Source organism: Equus przewalskii, chromosome 14 (assembly GCF_037783145.1).
Source record: "Equus przewalskii isolate Varuska chromosome 14, EquPr2, whole genome shotgun sequence".
NCBI classification, from domain to species: Eukaryota; Metazoa; Chordata; class Mammalia; order Perissodactyla; family Equidae; genus Equus; species Equus przewalskii.
In genome coordinates this window covers 72,137,728-72,161,681 of record NC_091844.1, presented here as the reverse complement: position 1 = coordinate 72,161,681, position 23,954 = coordinate 72,137,728, and the positions used below count along the sequence as shown (strand labels likewise).

At 46.3% G+C, this 23,954-nt stretch overlaps 1 long non-coding RNA gene across 1 annotated transcript in view; it reads right to left on the bottom strand.

The window, feature by feature from the left end:
- Positions 1-7,218: 7,218 nt before the first annotated feature.
- Positions 7,219-23,954, bottom strand: part of LOC139075809 (uncharacterized) — a 72,593-nt gene continuing 55,857 nt past the window's right edge. Inside the window, exons 10-11 of the long non-coding RNA XR_011526668.1 lie at positions 20,140-20,229; positions 7,219-8,140 (exon numbers count right to left, since the gene is read on the bottom strand). This is a non-coding gene — a long non-coding RNA (uncharacterized lncRNA). The remainder of the gene's footprint in view (positions 8,141-20,139; positions 20,230-23,954) is intronic.

The following is a 23,954-nucleotide window of genomic DNA, read 5'->3' as shown; positions in this document are numbered from 1 at the left end:
CCGACTTGGCAAGAGGAGGGAAGCTGGAGGGGATCTGGGCCGGATGGAAGGTTTGAACTAGGCTCCAGGGAAACTCCTTTCTAAGGTGGCAGATCCTTACCACAGGGCTGCAGCAGCCTCCAGGAAGGTCCCTACCGGCATTTACAGGACTGCCCAGGGGGCCTGGCCTGGACATTGGGCTGGTGGAATGGACATGGTGTTGAGGCCAAGAGACAGCTGAGGGGAGAGTGTTAGCATGTGCAGAGGTTAGGGACACAGCCTCTAAACCAGACCACCCAGGGCCCAGCCTAGCTGTGCCACCGCCTACTGGCTAGGTAGCTAAGCACATTTCTTAGCATCTTTCCCCATCTGAAAATGAGCCTAGTGAGAGCATCTCATAGGCTTGCTGTGGCAGTTAAATGATGAATTATGAGTAAAGCCTTAGGCCAGTGTCTGGGACAGAATAAGTACTCAATAAGTGTTGGCTATTATTATCATATATTCCTCCCAAGCACTATTGGCACCCCCAGCACCACCACCAAAGATATTCCAAATTGTCGTATACACAGAGCCTCAACACACATCCTTTGGCCTCCTCTTCCAGCCAGAATGCCTCCCCTGAGCCCCTCCTCCACAGAAATTCTGCAGCTCCCTCTAAAGGGCCGTGTTCCAGTTCCCAGAGCAGCAGAGTCCCAGGCTCTTTCTGAGGTCCCCCTTATCCTGCCTGCGAGAAATAACAAGGCAGCCCTTCACAAGATATCAGCCAGGGCTGTGGAAGAGGAGACGCCCCCTGGAGGACGCCCGTGGGAAGTTCCTGGGCAGCAGTTCTGAGGGGAGACCAGGGGGCTCTGCCTCCCCAGTGGGGATGCAAAGTCCTTCCCTGGACCCCCAGGCACTGCTCTGATGGTCCACTTGCTCCCTGCCTCCCCCTTCGCCATCTCTTCCTTCTCTCCAGCTGAGGTCAGAGCCTCGCCCCCAGGAGCACCACAGACCCACCAAGAATCTGCCTTATCTGAGCTAGACCCACTACCCATCTCCAGCCTCTAGTTCAGACAATGATTTCAACTGCAAAAGAAAAAAGAAAAAATATCATGCAAATCGGGGCCAAATTGAAAATCTGTTCATCACTTCTTCTGGTGCCTCGGGTCCCTTGTTGGGGAATTTTTAAATGGCTCAGCTCATCTGAAGCCAAGGAAGAGAGAGGAGACAGATGGAGTCATGCATTTTTACAGAGATTCTTAAGAACTGTCCTTGTGGAAACCCCCTCTGCCCATCCCTGCTGCAGCAGGGAAGTCTCCTTCTGTGACTGCTCTCACTAAAGACATTTCCCCCAGCACCTGACGGCCGGGCACACTGCTGCAGGGCCTCACTCGCACAGCGGCCTTCAGGAGAGAAGTTTCTCACACAACTGCCTCAGAAAAATCCAAGGCTTGCTCACCAAAAGAGCAATCTCTCTGCTGCACAACAGCGCGCAAGTAGAAGGACATCTTGTCAATTAAACCCAGCTCCACCCAAGAAGGGAAAACACTGGGAGTGAGCCAGGCTCCACTCAACACGCTTGTGGCGTGTCTGCAGGGAAGGTCTAATTTAAAGAGCCCATGGGACCCCCTTTGATTGGGCTCTTCTGGGCAGAGTCTCGTGGATGTTGAACTTGGCTGCAGAATTTGACCAATGCCTGGTCTTCAAATATCCTGCAAAGCGAGCTGGCTCTCAGAAGCTGCCCTCACACCACGATCCCTCAGCAAAGACCCCATTTTGTTCAGGGCAGTAGCCAGGGTTCTCCAGAGAAATGGAACCAACAGGATAGAAGTAGACGTACAGCAAGAAAAAGAAATTTATTTTAAGGAATTGGCTCACGGGGTCATAAGGGGTTGGCAAGTCTAAAATCTATAAGGCAGGCCAGTAGGCTGATAATTCAGAGTTGATGCGGCCGTCTTGAGTCTGAATGCTGCAGGGCAGCAGGCTGGAAGTGTAAGCAGGCTTGAGGAGAATCCCTCTTCTTTGGAAAACCTCAGTCTTTGCTCTTAAGGCCTTCAACTGATTGGGTGAGGCTCACCCACATTGTGGCTCACCTCATTATGCTTTACTTAAAGTCTACTGATTTCAATTCTAATCACATCTAAAAAATACCTTCACAGCAACATCTAAACTGGTGTTTGACCCAACAACTGGACACCACAGTCTAGCCAAGATGATGCATAAATTAACCATCATACTTGGCACACTCTTTCTGATCTCTGGCCATCCCACTTAGCGAATCTGCCCACCTAGACCTCTGGCAGTGCCTGCTTCCTTCTCCTTGGGCACACATGCTTACCATTAGCCCGGTACTTTATCAAGCCACTGCTCCCCTTCCCACTGAAAAGCACCCCCATCCCATCCCTTGCCTCTTCAAATCCTCCCTCCCCTCTTCTAGACCTTTCTACATCCTTGATAGAGTCTTCTTTGGTCTTTCTGGGCCACACGTGTTTCCCACAGGACTCCTGAATCCCCAACTGTCCATAGCACAGTTGCACCCAGGCTTTGATCACACACTTCCTGAACTCCTCCTTTTCCCAGCCTCATTTCTGAATTAAGAGACCAGTTCACATACCTCCACCTTCCACCTCAGGGAGGGCTAGGAAGATTGAAATGGATACAAACATCCATCTGGCGGGGATTTTCTCGGCAAAGAAAGTAGAGTGATGGTAAGCATTGGATTAAAAAATAAAGTCAAAACAAAAGCAGCAAAAGCAGAGAAAATTTTCAGGTCTTTCTGCCTGAACTGAGCTAAAAACCAAAACTGAAAGGGGGCAGGCTGAAGAAGGTGACCTCATTGTAGATAAATACACAGAACAGCCCCTGCCTGAGCTGATCTGTGAAAATGCGGGGCCCTCTAGCCCGGCCACGGGAGCTGCGTCTGCGCTGCAGACGGCGTTTCCGACTGGCGTCGGGCCACATTAAGGGAGGACTGAGTGAGTCACTCTTCGGAGACCTCTGCAAACAGATGAGTTCAAAGGTCTGCTTTTAATCGATTCAGTGTGTGATATCACTACCCTGGCAGCATTTTCCCCGAAGATAAGGGCAGCATTGATTATCAGATACAAAGTCCAGGCAGCCTTGAGGAACAAGGAGCCCACTGCCAGAGCCAAGGGGCCGAGACCAGCTTTGGGAGGGGGATGCCGGCTGTTGCTTTGCTGGGTTGAATGCAACTCCAGGCAAAGCTCCAATCCTGGCAGCCAGGAGAGCCCAGCGCCTCCCCACTGTGAGCCAGTCACCAACTCGCAGGGAGGACGGAAGAGGAGGGACATATACAAAGACCCGGAGCATTTCTGAAAGCAGAGTGTGGCAAAGCTCAAAGTCGGCTCCACCTCAGTTAATATATTAATGTTATTGAGCATGAAAAAGTGTCATAGCCTGTGCAAAGTGCTGTGGATATGACAGCCAGCCTGGAGCCCTGCCTGTAGAGGGCGCATATTCAGCAGGGAAGAAAGACCTTGGGCAGATAATTCAAATAATGGCCGAGAGAAATCAGGTTGATCACGCGCAATTTTTAAAGGGCAAAATGACATCGGGAAGTAAAAGGCTTTTTCCTTGCCAGGATTGGTCAGGGTTGGGGGCACGTGGATTTCACGAGTGACTGCTCATCTTAAACAGAAGGCTTCAGCCCTGCCTTTGCTCCTTATCCAGTCCTGTCCTGGTCAAGTTCTAGAGGCTCCGCCCAGCCTGAGGAGGACTGGCACCAGATCTTAGATTAGATTAGAGGTCCCTCCTACAGGCTCCTCCTATGATCAGAGATGTCCCAGGCCCAAGTATCACCACCCATAGAACTTACGCCATGTTTTGTCTGTTTCATTGCCAGTCTCAGCCGCCGAACAATAGGCTCCTTGCAGGCAGGGGCGTGACAGTCTCACTCACAGTTTTACCCCCAGGGCCTACAGAGAACAGGGCACACAGTTGGCCACAGCTTGGACTGCTACCTGCTTAATGCACAGTTAGAGAAACTTCGCTAATAACGATGGTTAGCATTGTTTGAACACGCATTATGTGTCAGACTCTGCTAAGCGCTCGGCAAACATTGACTCATTTAGCCCTTGCAATAGTCTTTTGAGTTTGATATTATTATCCCCATCATGCAAATAAGGGACCTGAAACTCAGAGAAACTAAGTAATCTGCCCAAGGTCACACAGCTTGGGACTAGATTGAAATTTAGAACTGTCCCTGGTCCCCACAGATGCTGGTCTGAGGTCCCCTGAAGTAGAAGCATGTTTTCCTCTGTTAAGTGTGTAAGGAGAGGGAATTGCTTCTGGACAGATGTGGGAAAGATCCAGGGAGCTTTGAGCGGTCAGTGGACACATCCATGAGGAAGGCAGAAGGATTTACAGTTGTCAGGATCTAAAGCTCCCGGCGATGGAGCTCCTCAGGCCACAGGATGCTCTGTGAGGAGGTGAAGGCAGGGACCAGACTCGCTGAGCCTTCCCTAGGAGGAAGAGTGAAACCTAAGTCAAGGCCTGGGAAGGAGGCTGGCCAGATACAGTGGAAGTATCAAGAATCAATGCCCCTTAGGTTCCTGGCATCTCTCTTAGTTTCATCTGGGCTTCTCCCTGAAAGGCAGGGCCTGCTGCATACAGGAAGGCCCAGAGCTAGTCTCAGGCCCAGCGCCTCTGGGGCGGGAAGCAGAGGGATAGAAAGGAAGCTCGTCGCAGTAAGGGTCAGGGCACAAACCAACACAGACAGGAAGCACGGGTGCAAAGTGGCAAGTGATTTACCTGCCGTCACACCACAAGCCTCAAGTGGGATGTGCTAGAGCATCGTAGACTGATCTGGCTGCAGAGGTATGCTCCTCCCTGGAGAGCCACTTCAGCCTATTGCTACTCTCCTGCGGAAAATTAAGAGAGGAGCTTGTCATCACCGAAAGAAAGAAAAGTAGCCTGTTCGTTTCATCTAAAAAACTCCGGCAAGCCTGTGGCAAATGGTCTCGATTCCTTCCTTCCACCTGATTTATACCGAAGCCATTGTTCACCCTGATGGTGTTCAATATATCACCAGAATGAACACCGTGCATCTTGGTATTTCACCCTCCAAAGCCTCATAGAAAAATGGATGCTAATGAAGAGACCGTCCATGTTTTCCTAAGAAGGCTATCACCTCTGATGATACAGAGTGCTTCAGCAGATCAATAAAGGCAATAAATCATTGCAATTTATTAAACACAACAAGTACTTTCCCAGGCAAGGGCTCAGAAAGAGTCCAGAACAGCTGGTCGCAGCTCTCAGAATGGCACAAGGTGCTGGTGGCTACTTATTATGAACAAAATTTCAACAAATACGTCCAGAGAGAGTTATAGCCAGGAACAGTGACGTTCGTAATCACCCAGTCCGTAGCAGAGCTGTCCCTGTGGGGATCCTCATCAGTGCTCTTCAGACAGAATCCAATTTACCATCCTTTCTACAGAAACACTCACATCAGCTCCTGGGACACAGCTAGGAAATGCTCGAGTGAACAGGGCGAGTTCCACTGGGCAAAGAAAAGCACGAGTGAGGTGAAGTCAGACAGAGTGGGTCTCAAGAACATGGGAATTAATTCCGGACTCTGCCCATTCTCTGCCCAGAGAAGGAGCAGAGGATGGCCCCCATCCAGGGGATGTGAAAGTCATCCCAAAGCAGAGCCCACATCCCAACCCCATCCTGACGTTTAGACAGAGCTGGTCTAACAGTTATCGTAGTAGGCAGACAACTAGTGTCCGCTTCCTCTGCAGGCAAGGGTTCCTAAATCAGCCGCTGCACTGATGACAATGAGCTTACACCCTCCTCAACAACGGCAACGCTGGGACAGCCGTTCCTTCACCTCAGCTCAAGTTCCAGTCTTTTCTCTCTCCACTCGAAGGCCACTGAGGAGAGACAGGCCATGGAAGCGCTGCTGTGGGGCCGGGGCCCAGGATTCAGACCTCAGGCCAACTTGACAACAGGCTCCTCCTCAGGCCAACGAGAGCCTTTGTGAAAACACTTACCTTCCATGTCATCCATCCATCCATCCATCCACCCACCAATCCATCCACCCCCAAATGGTTGCTGAGGGTTCCACCACATACAAGGCTCTGTGGGGATGCAGAGGGTTTCTCAAGGATCCAGAGTGTACAACAAGGGATAAAATAGCCTGCTGACCACTGATATGATGGAAACAGTCTGAGCTCTGGAAGCTGCTACACCTGGGTCCTCATCTTAACTGTGTGGCTTTGGGTGAGTTATGAAACCTCTCAGTGCCTCCAATGCCAAATTTGTGAGGATTAAATGAGATAATGCAGTGTTTCCTAAAGGGTGATAAGGCATACCATCAGTGGTACAGGAAATAATTCTAGTTGAAACAGGGGCAAACTTTTATCTGATATAGATATATATTCTAGAAAAAAGTAAAAGCAAACTCAATTTCACAGTTATTACTTCTTAAGATAAATCTAAAGTTTAAACTAAGTTTACACAGAGTGAGAAAGGTATTTGCAACACATGTGACCAACAATGGGCTTGTATCCAGAATATATAAAGAATTTCTACAAGTCAATAAAAAGATTAAAAAATAGACGAAACATTTGAGCAGGCATTCTCAAAAGAAGATATTGAAATAGAACAATATGTAAAGATGCCTTATCTCATTAGTAATCAAGGAAATGCAAATCAAGACCACAAAAAGGTATCCGTGCGTAATCCCCAGGATGGCTAAATGAAAGCAATGATAACACTAAGTGTTGGTAAGGATGGAGAGCAATGGAAACTTACATAGTTGAGACTATAAATTGGTACAGCCATTGGAAAGCCTATTTGACACTACCTACTAAAGCTGAACACGCCCATATCTTATAATCCAGCAATTACACCCCTAAATATATACTCAGCATAAACATGTTTCATAAGAATGTACAAAAATGCTCATACTACCATTAGTCAATAGCCCAAAACCGGAAACAGCACAAATGCCCATGAACGGCAGAATAAATAAATTATGGTGCTGCATTCACGCAATGAAATACTACACAGCAATGAAAGTGAATGAACCACAGCTATGTGGAATACAGTGGTATACTCTCAAACATAATGCTGAATTCTAGAAGTCACACACACAAAACATGCACACTGTGTGATCCGTATGTATAATGAGCAAACACAGACAAACTAAACAACAGAGTGTGAGAATGGAATAAGGTTACCTCTGGAGAAGCAGGAGGGAGGTGGGAGGAGGCTTTCCAAGGTCTTCGCCTTGTTCTGTTTCTCAAGATTTCATAATTTATTGATTTATACATTTATGCTGTGCATTTTTCAACATGTCTGTTATATTTGTGATTTTTTTTTAAAGTTTTACAAAGTCTTTATATACTAAGTAAATACATGAGTGCATGACTATAGCAAAATTGTGAGGGTAATAATGGCTAAATGTTGGAAAATATTGAGGTCACAGAACTAACCTTCACGTGATACAGATCTTATTCCGTACATTTCAGATAAATTGTCCCACTTCATGTTACAACCATCTTATGAAGCAGGTAACACAATTAGCCCCCATTTACAGATGGGGAATCTAAGGCACAGGGAAGTTAAGCTACTTGCCTAAGGTCGCCCAGCTAGTTAGCACAAAGCCAGGCTATCACGCACTGAGGTCATGCTCTTGACCATCACCCTACGTGTGCTCATGCAAAGGACTAGCACAATAATTGGCACATGGTCACACTTATTCTGAGTTGAGTCTCATTATTATGAATAATTGCTGGCCCTCTTGATCCCCTGCATTCTGCTCAGGGAAACTGCCTGCCGTTCATTATTCCTCTCCGAATTTATTTTGTTTTGGTTTTGATGCTCCTTTCCTCCTAGATTTTGTGTCCCTGTTTCAAGAAGTCTAGTGAAACGCTGCCTCCTTGGGGTCAAGGGGATGCCAAAGGCACAACAGCACAGCTTTTGGAACACTAAAGAAAACAGCCAACTGATACCCAGGATGTGTTAACCGTGACTGCACGGTGGGATTGGGCTTCACCCGATGATGGCTGTCTCAGGAAGACCACCAAAATGTTTCCAGCTTAATGGTCGAGGTGTCAACGTAGGCTCTCGTTTACCCCCAGATTCTGCAGGAGCCCCGGCACTGAAGGTGGCCGGATCACAGGGAAAGCCTGCTGAGAACAGCGGGCATCCTCGCCTCCTAGAAGGAAGCCAGAGATGGATGATGCAAATGCATTCAGAATGAAGCAGGGGAAAAAACAGTTCACAAATGTTAAGAAAAGTAAAAAGATGCTCCCAGGGTCCCAGGGCTTGAGGAGGTTGCTTGAGATAGATTAGAGCTGCATCTGCTCCCAGGAAGCATTGCCCTTTGAGACTGTGTGGTCATCCGCCAGGGGGACGACCCCTCCCCTGAGCCCCTTCAAAGCCTGCTGTAAAGCCTGGTTGATTTGTCATCTGAAGGCTGCTATTATGGCTCTGAATATCTGCACAATCCTTTCTGTGCTAAATTTATTTGTAATCATTACAGCAGCCTCTTTAATTATAACTAATGGGTGTACTCATGCTAAGTGACATGCTGTTGGAAATCCCCTTCCCCCAATTGAGAATATCCACAAAGATGTAACAAAGATGCAGGGCAAGGAAGCAACTGGATTTAAGGAGACCAAGGTCCTACACTTGAGGCCCCATCCGTTTGGAGAAATTTCACCAAAGATACTTCCCCCCAGTACACCTGTGTGGACAGCTTCAGCCTTTCAGGCTGTAGGGACGGGGCGTCCTGTGTGTGAGCTGCCATTTCTGAAAGCTGGATGACAGGGGCAGAGCCCCCCTCTCCAGGCCTCCTACAGAGAATGTGATTTACCATGCACATTATTAATGAGCTTCATCCGAAAGTTATTCTGGCTGCATGTGGAGCTTAGAGGACTGGGGAGCACAACTTGGCAGGAGTGAGAAGCTTTAAAATGCAGTGCTTCCCCAGCCTGTTTTAAAAAAAAAAAAACATAATATCAAAGAGGAAATCAGACAGCGTGGGCTGGGGGGGACAGTAGCAAAAATAAGTTGGAAAGAGTAAAAGGAGGAAAAGAAAACTAAAAAAAAAAGTTTTTAAAAGAAATATATATATTCAGCTCCACTTCTGTTCTGCTCCAGTCTCCCCAGCGTTGGGGACACTCCCTCCCCTCCAGGCCCTCCTGCTCCTCTCTGTCTGGTCCACTCCTGCAGGTCTTTCAGGGCTGCCCGAGCCATCTCCAAAATTCGCCGTTGACTTCCCCAGATCTCAGAGCACTTTCACTCCTGGACATTCCTTCCTAGAAGCCATTTGGCACTTCATTTATTTAATTATTCATCAAAACAGGTATGGATTCCTTGCTGTGAAGTAATTGTGGCAGAAACTAACCCAGGTATTACATAAGGCAGCTTTCCCTGTGGGTATCTTGTCTTTTTCAAGAGGTTGCGGTCCTAAGAGTGGGAAGCACAGTGGGTTCATGGCCAAGTTACCCAAGGCCTGGCACATGTTGGCCCCTCAGGGAATGCCTGCTGGACAACCAAATGGGACTCAGCATGATGGAGAGTGGGCTTGCTTTCTCTTCTCATTGACCTCTAACATGATGTTGTCAATAGCATCATTGTCCTCTTCCCAGAGGGCAGCTGGGAGCAGAGGACTGGTCCCTCAAGAGGAAAGTTCTTAGATACTAATCTACCTTTTGCTTATCCAGAGGATAGAACCTCTGAAGAGCTGAAGCCCCAAACATTATCCTACTCCTTTAGGCCTCCTGTCTGAGGACTTGGTATCCAAAGAACAGAGTCAGTGATGGTGATGGGGGTGAGGAAAGGAGCCACTGATGACTGAAGACAGCTGGTTGCTTTCAGAGGGAAATAGACATTTATTCAGTGAGCAAGTAAGGACCATGAAAGAATCTGATGAATGGGGGGGGAGCTTTGTGGGAAGACAGCAGAGGGGCAGATGTAGAGACCTGGGCACTGCCCTGTCCTAGGAATGAAAAGACACAGCAGGTAGAAGAGTGGAGGAATAATCCATTCCTGACCCCCATAGGAATGGCGGAGCTAACGCAAACCAAATCCAGGGAAGAGGTCCAAAACCTGATTCACACTTGCTCCCAAAGGAGCCAGGCTTCATAGAGTCATGTGCCAGCCAAGCTCCCCTCCACATGTGGAAGCATTTTTTAACGAAGCCCCATCCCTGGGACTTCCCTAGTTATAGACACAAAAAGAGGAAATCCTCTTATTTTTAACTATTCTCACAACCTTGATTGTAATGCTTTACTTACTAAAAGATTTCACGTAAGTACCTAAAAACCAGTTTTCCCTGATCAAAATATTTTCTAGAAGTTTCCATGATACATCAATTAAGTACTCTTTAAGCTGCAGTGAGAGGCAGAATGAGTCAGGTGTAATTTGGTCTGGAATTTAGGATGTTGACCCAGGCTCACCAGGTCCTCGAACAGCAGAGGTCTAGGTTCCTGCTGCTCTTGAGTCAATCTGAGCTCCTCAGGCCCCTCCTGGCAGAAAAGTGTCCCAGATCTCCTCGATCAGACTCAAGACAACACCACTGGCAACTTCTTCACAAAGGAATGAAGTGAAATGTCCAGATACAGCCTAAATTTCCCCCCATCTCAAGAGCCGGGCCAGGCTGTAAGATTCTGAATGATGAAAACTGCTCTTTCACATAAGCTCCCTGCTGTCCCCAGATTTCCCTAGTACTCATTTCTCCACTTTGGGAGGGAGGGGTCAGCTGGCCGTCTTGTTCCTATTGCAAGATGTGACAAAATGACAGATTTTTTGGCCAAGGGAGCACTAACTGGAAGCCTTGGACCTTGCGCCGCATTCCCTCTCACTCACTGTAGGGATCTGTGAGGGAAGACGCCCTGTTCAGCTCCCAAGAGGGAGTTACTTTCTCCAAGAGAAAATGTTGGCAAACACATCGCTGCCTCAGTAAGCGCGTCAAAATGAGAGTTGACTCGGTACATCTGTTTTGAGTTGGGATCTCCTAGTTACATGTGACAAACATCAACAGCTCTCAACTTTTCCCTGCATAGGCTTAAGTCTAGATTCTTACATCTAGCGAAAAAGCACCAATCTCCCTTTCCTTTCATAAAAATCTTGATGTGTGCTCAGTACCATGCTGTGTGATGGAGGGGCTCGCCATTCTCTTCCACTCTGTTCCTGAATGGAGAGATCACAACGGCTCATCTCAGAGCATGTGTGGATCTGTAAACTTGTCCTCTTCTTTTCTAGAAGGGTTGCAGTCAGGGTTAAATAACAAGTGATTACAAAGTGCCTGTCTCATTGAAATGAGAATTAATATTAATGCAATTATATGTTGATGGCCTCGGTGTTCTGCTGAAATGGATCAACATTTAAACACTATCACTTAACAAAAATAAAACCATCCTACAATGACTTCAACACTATGTCAAGAGGCAAAAATGCACAAAGGACTCTACTGGGTACCATTTTTGCAAGACTATTCTAAGAATTAGAGTCGAGGGGAAGAAAAACACAACTCTCCCAGCTGAAAATGTTTATGCCCATAAAAGGTAAAAGTTGATTTATTTTTACAAAATACTACAAATATGCTCTTAAAATCACTGAATTCTTCAGCTACCTTGCCTCAAATCATTGCTTTATGGAGCTTTTAAGCCCTTCAAAATATGGCACTGTAGCTAAAATAGGGCCATTCCCAAGCAACAGGATTGTAAACAGGATGTGAGAGGGAGAAAGGATTCTTTCAGAACCATGGAACTCTGCTGCAACCCAGATGGTGTGATCTGAAGGCAACGGAACAGCATAAGACTCCCTACTCAGAAACACCTGTCCCCCCACTCTCTGAACCCCACACTTTGACTCTTCTCTTTGAATCTCTGTCAGTCTATTGTCAAAACAAATGAGCCACTCTCGGGCTAGAAGGGACCTCAGTGGCGATTCAGGTCAACCCTCCCATGTCGCAGTGTGGAAAATGCAGGTCCAGAGACTCAGCCAGAATCATGCAATCAGTCACTGGTAGAACTTGGACCTATCCCAAGGCCCCTGGATGCCCAGCCTGCTCTCTTGTCCATTCCTCAATGTTATGGGGTGAATTGTGTCCCCCTCAAAGAAAGATATGTTGGAGTCCTAACCTCCAGTAGCTCACAAGATGCCTGTATTTGAAGATAGAGTCTTCACGGAGGTGATCAAGTTAAAATGAGGTTACTAGGGCAGGCTCTCATCCAAGACCACTGCTGTCCTTATAAGGAGGGGAAGTTTGGACAGAGAATGCATGTAGAGGGAAGACGATGTGAAGAGACAGGGAGAAGACAGCCATCTGAAGGCCAAGGAGAAAGACCTTGTACAGATCCTGCCCGCACAGCCCTCAGCGGGAACCAACACGGCAAGGCAATAAATTTGCTTTGTTTAAGCCCCCCAGCTTGTGGTACTTTGTTACGGCAGCCTTAGCACACTAATACACCCAATATCAACTGTCTGGAATGGAACACGTGTCTGTGTAAATGTCTATGTAGATGTGCTGGCTTAATTTCACCATTCAGATAGCTAGAAGCCTTGATCTCTTTAGTAATGAAATGAGACAGTTTCCCTAAAAGTATCTTTTACAAATGCTAGCCTCTAAAAGACACGACCTTGGTCAAAACCCTAGAGTAGGGCAACGCTATCCAGTGGATACTATTATTAACTCCATGGTCGAGACAGAGACACTTAGACACAGAGAGGTTGCAAAAACTGCCAAAGAACAATTAATTAGTAGTGGCAGAGCTGATTTCAAACCGAATGCTACTTGGTCCCAGAGCACAAGTTCCTGAATAATACACTATACAGGAGGTAATGAGCTTCCCATCACGAGCAGTGTTCAAGCAGAAGTTGGAGGACCAACAGTGAGAAATACTTTCTAAGGAATCCCTTCCCTTGATGGAGAGGGGAGGTGAAGTGTTTTCCAAGGCCCCACCAGCCTTGAGCTTCCCTGAGTTTACAGCCCTATAATTACTGCTGGTTTGAGTAGTCAAGAGAAATTTCGAAGAGGAGAGAAGATGAGAATGTGATTCAGAGTTAGTATAGATGGAAAGGAAATTAACGATGGGGGTAAGAGCCTTCAGTTGTCAGGAGGAAATTTGGAGGAATAGCAAGGAAGGTGTTAGTAAGATTTGAGTTCTTGGGCTTTCCTAATTAGAAGACGCCCAAAGCTCCAGCCCCACCAATTTTTATGCTGAGTGTGGGATCATCGGAGCCTCTCAGTTGAGCCCCCATCCTGTGTGCAGGATGATTAGATAGCAGCGAACCCTTTCAGCTTTAAAAGTCACGCAGTATTAAGGATGGATGTAGAACGAATGCTGTGAGTTCTTAATTTAGCATTTTTTTCCCCAGCCCGAAGTTAAACACATACACACACGTAATGCTTCCACCATGCTGAGTTAAATTCTGCTAGTGTCTGGGTGCCCACGTCTCTTATATTATCCTTAATGCAAGCTCCCCACACATGCAGTGGAGAGAGAGTAGGTCTCAGAGCCCTCAGTTCCCAGAGCAGCTCCCAAATTTATGCAGAGTCAGAATCGTAGTCATTTGAAGGATGGTTTTCTGTCTCTGCCACAGTTCAGGCAGCAGACATGTATTTCTGATGCGGCAGCTGCAGAACATAAAACTTGCTCATTTTCAAGCTAAGTTTTTATTTTCTCTGGTTTCAACAGGTTACTGTGCAGAATATCTACTCAGGACGTGACATTTTCTCAGCTTCAGAATAGGGAAGGTAGGCTCGCAAAACCCTCCACAAGGTTTCTCTAGGTCAGTAGGAGAAGAGAGTTGTCAGAAGGCTGGTGCTGGCTCCCTAGAGAGGCGCATGGGGTGGCTGCCTCGGGGACGGGAGAGGATTGCCTTCAGCTGCTTGGCGTCAGGTAGGGGAGCTGGGGCAGAGGAGAGGCTCAAACCCCTCGTGCAATGTGGTGCTCCAGGGCCCGGGCGTTGGCGCCTCCAACGGAGGGAGAGGCTCAAGCATCACCTCCACCCCCACAAAGAGCAGACCCTGCTTATTTCTCCCACTTTCTAAAAAATGCTCCGTGCAAACTTTAAATTTGTCAACCTTCGTCAGTTTCTTAGACACATCTATTCATTTCTACCAAAGGAAATGGGAATTTTGAAGAGAGGGAAAATAAACAAAGCCACATGTGGAGTATCTTGAGTCTCCTGCATCTTTAGAGAAGTGCTGATGATGTCTTGTTTATTCAAATGCTCACTGCGCCACTTACATAGGAGCCAGCAAACTTCCAGCTCTCCAATGACGAAGGGCTCCTTCAGAGCAGAGCGTGGCGGGGGCTTTCCTTCTCTTTGGTAGCCAGGAAGCCCAGAGTTCTCCTTTAGTACTCACTTAAAAAAGCTATTTTCATCCTAGGTTTCTGGTATATTTTTCACCCCATCAACACTGCCTGTTAAATGACATTTGATATTTATTACCTCTTAATGATTCCATTGTGACCACATCTCTTGCTGTAAGACTCAAACCTGCTTTGGAAATAGCTGGTTATAAATAATAAACACCACCAAAAAGTGTTTAAGATAAATGGGCAGAAGGACTCCAAGCTGGAGAAATAAGCTTTCCAGTGACCGTACACAGCATTTGGCAGCAAGAAGAAAGCATCTAGGTCAATGTCTTAGTTTATAGATGGGAACACCAATGTCAAGAAAATGGGACACAAGTTCACACAGCTACACAGTGGACAAAGGGACTGAAACAGAAGTCACCTGACCACAACACGGTGTGCTTTCCCTCACAGCCACTGATCAGGATGAGTTCAGATGCGTGGCGCTCCGGCCACCTCTACAGACTGTATCACTGCCACACCTCCTGTGTCCAGCAAGACTGAGAAAGAGGAGCTTACTCTTTTCCTTTTTATTCTACTCCTGAAGCCCTTGCTTAGATTGCAATGGAGGCTACTTTGCTTGAGGGTTAATATTTAGGAAAGGGGAAAGGCACTGTCAGACATCACTGAAATGTGCAGCCGCAAATGTGCTGTGACCTCAGCATTTTCCACGAAAACATGCAGGATGTAATTAAGCATCAAGAGGACAGCCTCGCACCCTGCAGCCATGTGCAAAATACACTGTTTGTCCCCAAAGTCCCAAATATCTTGTGTTAAGTTTCTTTCCTCCCACTCTGCAAACAACACTTTGGGAAAAGCACAGATTTCTCTTGAGAGTTTGTTGTTCTCGGCTTGAAGTGACAATTCCTTGAGTGAAGAGCCTGCAGCTGCCGTGGAAATAAGGAGACAGAGAGAGCGTGCACCTGATGACAAGCAACAAGGGCTAGTGAACCCTTAGCGAATAATGTCATGTCCCTGCCTGATACCCTTCAAGGCTCCCCAGCCACACCCCCTCTCAAGGTCAAGTTCACACACCATACCTCATCCACAAGGCCCTCTCTGGTCTGCCCTTGCCTACCTCTCCAGCCACAGCTCATCACTCCCCACCCTTCACCGCACATTCCAGAAACACTCAGCTGCTTGTAGCTTCCCAAACACATCGTCCTTGAACCTAGACCTCTGCTCATGCAGCCCCTTCTGCTGTTCCTCTATCTTTCTGACTTCTCCCTTCTCCCCATACTGGGCCCTGGTGGGGCCACTTCCTCTCTTACCAATGTGGCTTGACTTTTCTCTTCTTACAGTATAATATCATTCCAACTATTAGAAAGATCAATTTCATTCTAGAATTCTTCAGCTTCTCTTCCAAGTTCAGGGGTCCCAGAAAGTGTCCAAAGAGTTGACTGCTCCCTGTAGGTTGTAAACTCCAGGTTACCTCATGTCACTCTGGTTTTCAGTGCCATGTTCTCTGTGGTCCCTGGGAGTGCTCCCCCTGGGGGAAGCTATTTAAATCCTGCTTCAGACTTGGGACGTTCCATTTCTTTTTCCACAACCACAATGGCCAAAAACGCACCTTTGTTTCTCTGTTTCTTGGGAAGTATTCCACGACCATCAGTGTAGAATTCTCTCTCCTCCATCCTAGGAAATCTGGAGCCTCTTAAAGCCCCGAGGGGTCTATTGGTCATGGCAAAACTAGGGCGTGGATAAAAGGCAGAACTCAGAAGATCCAAGGTTCTCTAAGTGTTGCAGATGAGACAACATAAGTGGGCAGGGCATGACCCGGACGTTTCCACGGACTGAGTCAAAATCCAAGAATTATGCTTTGTTCATATGATCTTCACATGAATCATCTGAGAAGTATTTATTTAAAAATTCTTTGGTGTAACACTATACAATTTTAGAATCAGGCTGCTAGGACTTGTGCAAGACCTTCAACCCACCCACCTTTGTTAGATGGGGTGACCAAGGCCAAGAGGGGAAAATTAAGGAACTCAAGTGTCTTCACTAGAGCCAAACCCTCTGTTCGCCAGCCCCACCCACAGCCCCCTCGTCCAGGGACCTGACCTCCATTCACAGGCCCCTAAATTACACACAGGGAAGGAATCCCTGCTCCTGCCATGAGATCTGAGAGCAGCTGTCCCTCTCCCAACTGGGGCTGCTACAGCGAATGCAATTAGCCAGGCTGCCTGACAACAGCAATGGCAAAATCTTCTCCCTCCTCCCCCAGAGTGACTAAGTGACTACACACAGGCGTCATGTTGTCTGAAGGTTCTTGTCCCCATTCTGTCTTCATCCTCTGGCCCATCTCCTGGAGCAACACAAAGTGAGGAGCTTCTAGGGCTCCTCCCTCCACCGGAGGCACCGTTGGAACCTCTCTTAAAAGCAGAATTTTCTTAGGGATTAAAAGTCCATCAGGGACAGCAATTCAGAAGCTTTCACAGTTCAACACATGCTCCAGGCTTGCTTCTTTTTGTAGGTAGATATCTCCCAACTTTGGGTTTTTAAGCCTCACAATTTCTTCCCAGGCACCCAGAACTTTTTTTTTAAGATTTTTTTTTATTTTAGAATAGTTTAGGTTCACAGCAAAATTGAGAGGAAGGTACAAAGATTTTCCATATCCCCCCTGACCCTACACATGCACAGACTCCCCCACTATCAACATCCTGCACCAGAGTGGTACATTTTTTATCAAGGATGAACCTACATTGACATAACATAATCAAAGCCCATGGTTTCCATTAGGGTTCACTCTTGGTGGTGTATAGTCTATGGATTTGGCCAAATGCATTATGACATGCATCCACCATTATAGTATCATACGGAGTATTTTCGCAGTCCTAAAAATGCTCTGTGCTCCACTTATGCATCCCTCCCCTCTAACCCCTGGCACTGCTAATCATTTTACTGTCTCCATAGTGTTGCCTTTTCCAGAATGTCACAGAGTTGGAATCATACAGTATGTAGCTTTCTCAGATTGGCTTTCATGTGGTCATATGCATTTAAGTTTCCTCCATGTCTTCTCACGGCTTGATAGCCCATTTATTTTTAGTGCTGGATAATATTCCATTGTCGGATATACCACACTTCATCTATTTATTTATCCATTCATCTACTGAACAGCACCTTGGTTGCTTGTAAGTTTTGGCAATTGTGAATAACAAGGCTAGAAACATCTGTGTGCAGGTTTTTGTGTGGACATAAGTTTTCAACTCTCTCTCAGATAAACACCAAGGAATGAGATTTCTGGATCACATGGTAAGAGTATGTTTAGTTTTGTAAGAAATCGCCAAACTGTCTTCCAAAGTGGTTATACCGTTTTGCATTCCCACCAGAAATGAATGAGAGTTCCTGCTGCTCCACATCCTCACCAGCACTTGGTGCTGTCAGTGTTCTGGATTTTGGTCATTCTAACAGGTGTGTAGCGGTATCTTGCTGTTGTTTTAATTTGCATTTCCCTGATGACATGTGATGTGGAACATATTTTGATATGCTTATTTTCCATCTGTATATCTTCTTGGTAAGGTGTCTGTTAAGGTCTTTGGCCCATTTTTTGATCAGGTTATTTATTTTCTTATTGTTGTGTTTTAAGAGTTCTCTGTGTATTTTGGTAACCATCCTTTATCAGAGGTATCTTTTGTGACCCAGAACTTTGATTCTGTAATTCAGAGGCCACAGAAACATGTAAGACCTCTGGGATAGACCAGAGCCTTAGAGCTCAAATTTGTTATCCCCAAAGAGATGGGCCTGAACAAGTGGAACGCTGGAGAGGACTCAACATGGGGAGTTTGACGAGTGAGTTATTCTTATTGAGAGAAGGCAGTCCATTCTTAGGAGGCAATACTACAGAATTTCAGAGTCAGACACATGCAGTCCCCAGATACCTACAGGGCCCTCACTATGTTCAAAGTACTAAATCTAACAGTATTTGGCCAGAAGTAGCCACAGGCACAGCCATCCTTGGTAGGAGTAGCTATAATGTCTAACATCTTTGAGTACCTGGGCTTTGTGTGGAATATCTCATTTTATCCTCAGAATAATCTTTTTTCTTTTTATGAGGAAGATTAGCCCTGAGCTAACTACTGCCAATCCTCTTTTTGCTGAGGAAGACTGGCCCTGAGCTAACATCCATACCCATCTTCCTCTACTTTATACGTGGGACGCCTACCACAGTGTGACTTTTGCCAAGCGGTGCCCTGTCCACACCTGGGATCCAAACTGGTGAAGCCTGGGCCGCCAAGAAGCAGAACATGTGCATTTAACCGCTATACCACCAGGCCGGCCCTTATCCTCAAAATAATCTTATAAGGTAATATGATTATGGTAGAAAGAATAATGGCCCCCACAAAGATGTCCACAACCTAAACTCTGGAACCTGTGAATGTGTTACCTTACATGGCAAAAAGGACTTTGCAGATGTAGTTAAATTAAAGATCTTGAGAAGAGGAGATTATCCTGGATTATCTGGGTGGCCCCAATGTATTAACAAGAATCCTCATAAGAAGGAGGCAGAGGGTCAGAGTCCGAGAAGAAGAGGTGACAATAGAAGCAAAGGTCAGAGTGATACAATTTCTGCTTGAAGATAGAAGGGGCCATGAGCCAAGGAATGTGGGCAACCTCCAGAAGCTGGAGAAGGTAAGGAAACAGACTCTCCCCTAGGTGCCCCCAGCAGGGCAGCCCTGCCACACTAGATTTTAGCCCTGTGAGATCCACTTCAGACTTCTGACCTCCAGAACTGTAAGATGATAAACTTGTGTTGTCTTAAGCCACCAAGTGCGTGGTAAGTGTTACAGTAGCAATAGGAAACTAATACAACTATCATTATTCTCTTTCTACAACTGAACAAACTAAGACGCAGGGAAGTGAAATAACTTGCCCTAAATTATAGCCCAGAAAGTGGCAGACCCAGGACTTGAACCCACGTAGTTTCATTCCACAGCCAGGACTCTTAGCCTCCAAACTGTACTGCTAACTACTAATTGACTCCATGAATTAATGAATGAATAAATAATGAAGATTTGTCCTTGAGGTGGTAGAGCTTAGGATTAAGTTAAAAGATGGTATAGAAACAAAGATAGATAACTCAGAAGGCATCTAACACAGGTAAAAAGGACAATAATTTTCTTTGTAGAAGACCTATTATGAAATAAAATGATCAAAGTTTGCTGGTGGGAATGCAAAATGGTATGGCGACTGTGGAAAACAATTTGGTGGGTCCTCAAAAAGCTAAACACAGAATTACCACAGGACCCAGCAATTCCACTTCTAAGTATATACCCAAAATAAATGAAAAAAGAATTACTGAAACAAATACTGGTACAGAAGTGTTCATAGCAGCACTATTAACAACAGTAAAACAATGGAAATAACCCGGATGTCCATCAACTAGTGAATGGATAATCAAGTTGGGTATATGCACATGATGGAATATTATTCAACCACAAAAAGGGATAAATTACTGACAATGCTATGACATGGATGAACCTGGAAAACATTATGCTAACTGAAAGAAGCCAGGCACAAAAACTCCTATATTGTCTGATTCTATTTACATGAAATCACCAGAACAGGTAAATCCATTGAGACAGAAAGCACACGGTGGATGCCAGGCTGTGGGGGGGGGGGGGGGGTGGCGAGGCAGGTAGAGGAGAGAACTGCTTAATGGACTCAGGGCTTCATTTGGGGTGATAACAACACCTGGAACTAAGTAGAGGCGGTAGTTGGAAAGACTGTGAAGGTACTAAATGCCACTAAATTTTTTGCTTAAAGTGAAATGGCTAATTTTACACTATGTAAATTTTCCCTGAATAATAAAAAATAAAATAAAGGAAAACTTCAAAATACTTACCAACGAGGGCTTTCTAGAAGAAATGAAACTTAATGTGGGCCTTAAATGATGGCTGGGATCAGGCGGGCTAGGAGCAGAAGAAAACAACGACTGAAAAAAGAGAATAATTTCCCTTTAGTTCCACACAACAGACACTTGCACATCTGCAAATTCCTGCACAGTCTGCCCCAGGCTCACCTCACTTAACCCCCTCCAGAGACTGCACCCAGCACTCAGAGACTCTGCAGGAACTACCAAGGGCACGCCACCCGTTTGCAGATGGTTTTAATAAACTGTGTGAAGGAGAATACTTACTGAAGAGCAATGTGCTAATATCAGAAAAACGGGGGCAAGTTTCAATGACTAGAAAGCCACACAGCACCCAAACAAGAGCAGGGCTTGCGGCCCAGAGATCTGGGTGCCTGTGTATCACATGGCTCCCCCTGGTTTCTGAGGCCCCCACAGCTCTGTCATGCAGCCCCTCCACCATGATCCACTTGGCCCTTCCCCATCAGCCTCCACCCCAGGATTCCTGTCAAGGGCACAGGTCAGGGGTCTCAGCAAAGCTGCAGGGGTCCAGGGGGTGCTGTCTTCTGTGAGAATACAAAGAAGCCCAGCTTTTCTCAGTCATTAACCACACAGCCTCAGGGGCAGAGAAAATGCCAGAGGCTTCCTTGAGGGCAGACAGTTGGGGTGGAGCACTGGGCTGGATCCCCCTTTCTTGAGGAAGCAGAAGCAGTTAAAGGATCCAAGGTTGGTGAGACTTGCTTTCCCTGCCTGCCTGTTAGGGAAGGATTTGAGGAGCAGCTTTGAGGGACTCCAGGAACGTCCCATGTCCACACCCAGCTTTCTGACTCTGAGCTCCAAGTTCCTTCTGTGGGAGCCTTCCAGCTGTCTTCAGTCACACCGCTGTCCTCTGACTCTTTCCCACAAGCCCCAGCTGTCAGTCACAGCCGGATGGGAGGCTAGGTGAGGAGTAATGAGATACCTTCTGTTCTGTTTACAAATTGCTTTCAGCCCTGTGGAGAGAGGTACCTCTGAATGTGAAGTGTTATTGCCACACGAGGAGAGATGTGCGGGAATGATAGATCTGCCTGGAACCTAGCAGGCTCAGGGCAAAGCCACCGACCATGCCCAAGTCCCTCATTCCTTATACAGAAACCGGGAGACTGGCAATATTGTCTGTCTCCTCACCAGGGCAATACATCATCCCATCAGAGCCCAGAGAGCTCTCCTCTGAACTCCTTCACCCTCGCTATTTGCCTACTCATGGGGTCCGGTGTGTCCTAGGCAGCCTTCTTACCTTTTTATAGGTATGCCTTTCAACTAGTAGCAGCCTGTCAATTGACCAAGGGGGTAGAGTTTGTCTTCTTCATCCTGAACTCTCATTGAACATGTCCTGGTGCCTGGACATACATATACTGGCTGAATCAAAAGTTGTGCATTCATATTCTTGCCCCTGTGTCACCAATACTACAGGCCTTTATGACCTCAGGATTTATGCAGACATGGATTAAAATCGTTAACGTTTATTGCCTGACTATTGTGTGCTAAGCACAGTGTCGTGTGCCTTATGTACACTTTCTCCAAACTTTATAACTACCCTGCAAAGCAACTGTTCTAGCCTCAGGGGACAGTTAAGGGCAATGCCATCTCCACATCCTCAGCTCTCTGTCTCTCCAAGCCAAGCCAGCTGGTTCCCACTCCTACCCTCCTATCACTGCACCAAAATTGCTTTTTCTGATGCTGCCTACAACCTGCAAGTTGCCAGATTCGATAGCTACTCTTTGGAGTGCATCTTATTGAACCCAGGTGGCATCTGACCAGGTTGACCACCCCCCCACCTTAAAACATACTACTCTTAGCTTTCTGGAAAGCACTCTTGGTTTGCCTTCTGTCTCCTCCTCTGGCTACCCTGTCCCGGGCTTCACAGGGATGAAAAGGGAAGACGTTGGGTTCATTGCTGGGTTCATACCCTGAGCTCCTCAACCTACTGACCATGATCTTGGACAAAATGTTTGACCTCTCATGACTCAGTTTACTGCTGGGTTCTGGTGAAAATAAAGGAATAAATACATGCAGCCCTTTTAGAACAATGCCTAGCACGAGGTAAGCCCTCCATAAATACTAGCTCCTTGTGTTATCACTATGATAATCCATTATTACACCATCTCTAAATTTTGAAGTTCCGCAGAGCCGTTTTGGGTCCTTTTCTCATCTCACTCTCGCCTAAGGCAGCCTCATTCATCTACATGATTTTCAATGTCATCTATATGTTGTCATCTCCAAATTCCTATCTCCGACCCAGATCTCATTTAAGCTCCAGACTCATTTATCCAATCGCCTACTTGACACATCCATTTGGACATCTCACAGGCATCTCAATTGCCATGTCTAAAACTGAACACTCCCCTTCTGCCTGCCCCTCCTCAGTCTTTTTTATCACAGACAATGGCACCATCATCTGCCAGTGACTTAAGTAAGAAACCATGGGATCATTCTTGACACTTCTCTTTCTCTCACCTCCCACATTGAAATGATTACCACCAGCTTCCAATTTCACCTCCAAAATATATCTTAACTCCATTCCCTTTTCTACATTTCAATTGCTACCACTCTAGTCCAAGTGTCTTATGTCTACCAACCCTACATTCCTTTTCTCCCGTGCAACATTGAAGAGGCTATTGGTGGTGGTGGTGGTATTTTAATGTAAGTCAAATCATGAAGTCAATCTCTGCTTAAAACCCTCCAATTGCTTCCCATTTTCCATAAGAGAAAATCAAAGTCCTTAAAGTGGTCCTCAAGGCTTTTCAATATCTGGCCCTCGGACCGCTCCAGCCTCATCCCAACCCTCCCTTCCTGGCTGACTCTACTCCTGCTACACTGGGGCTGCCTTCCTGCCTTTCCTGTCTCAGGTCTTCAGCAGGTCACTCCTTCTACAGCCTGATACCTCAATTCCTTCCATGCCCTGGACGGCTTTGGCAGTCAGGCAAAGCCTACGGAACTCTACTCAGAATGCTTTTCAATGTAAAAACTAAAACATATAGGATTACAATGGGAACCAGTCATATCAAATACAGTTATCAAAGTACTATTTTAAAAACACATCTGTGACGTACCATCCTAGTGAGAGATTTTGATAGTGGTGGGGGGGAGCTGTGAGTATAGGGGGACAGGGGGATATGGGAAATTTCTTTAGCTTCTGCTCAATTTTGATGTGAACCTAAAGCTGCTCTAAAAAATAGTCTATTTAAAAATCCTCTTGTGATGTAGGAATGATATACGTGCTTCTTTACCAAGGTGTGAACTAACAAGTCCAGCAATGAGTCTAGTAACGACCCTAATTTCAACATGATAGGGAACAACTAGGTTTCTGTTGGTGACAGAGTCCCACACAGGTACCACTAGCACTACTGTGAAATAAGGTCAAATTCCCCTCTAGTTAAGAACCTTGTTGTCTAAACCACGCTCTCTCCCCCATTCTTCCACTGAGTCACTCCTACTCACTCTTTAGCCCCAGAATGCCCTTCCTTGACCCCCAAACTAAGTGACGACCCTCTTCTCCTGTTATCCTCTCTCACTATACCCCATTTTTACATCTCAGATGTTATCTCAAATTATAATTACATATGTTTATTTGCATGTTTAGTATCTATGTCACTAGATTGAAAGCTCCCTGAGGCTGGAACGACACCTACTCTGTCAGTGATTGAGACACAGAAGGACGTGATTCAAATCAGCGAATGAATGAGTTGCCCACAACTGGTAGGCAATGGAGCTTGGCTATAATAAACCTGTGTGTCTCACTCCAAAGGTTGCACTTTCCCTGTGTCACA